We start from the raw sequence: 243 nt of genomic DNA, 5'->3' as shown, positions 1-243 counted from the left end.
ATCTCACACCCACAAGAGGCTGGCTGCTTATTGAGCTCATTCACAGCAACGTGCAATGTGAAAATGTTGCTCGCTGAGGTCTTTACTTGGCTGGTCTACAGTAACTCCCACCCGGTATAATTAAAAAATAACCCCCTCTCCTCCTCTCTTCTTCCATTTCATTCTCGATATATGTAGCCAGGGTCACAACCAATGGAGACTTCACACAAGTCAAGTCCATTCCAATCCAATGGTAACACTGGA

The sequence above is a fragment of the Pyxicephalus adspersus genome, chromosome Z (genome assembly GCF_032062135.1).
Source record: "Pyxicephalus adspersus chromosome Z, UCB_Pads_2.0, whole genome shotgun sequence".
NCBI classification, from domain to species: Eukaryota; Metazoa; Chordata; class Amphibia; order Anura; family Pyxicephalidae; genus Pyxicephalus; species Pyxicephalus adspersus.
The sequence above is the reverse complement of the archived record's forward strand: the minus strand, read 5'-3'. Positions refer to the sequence as shown.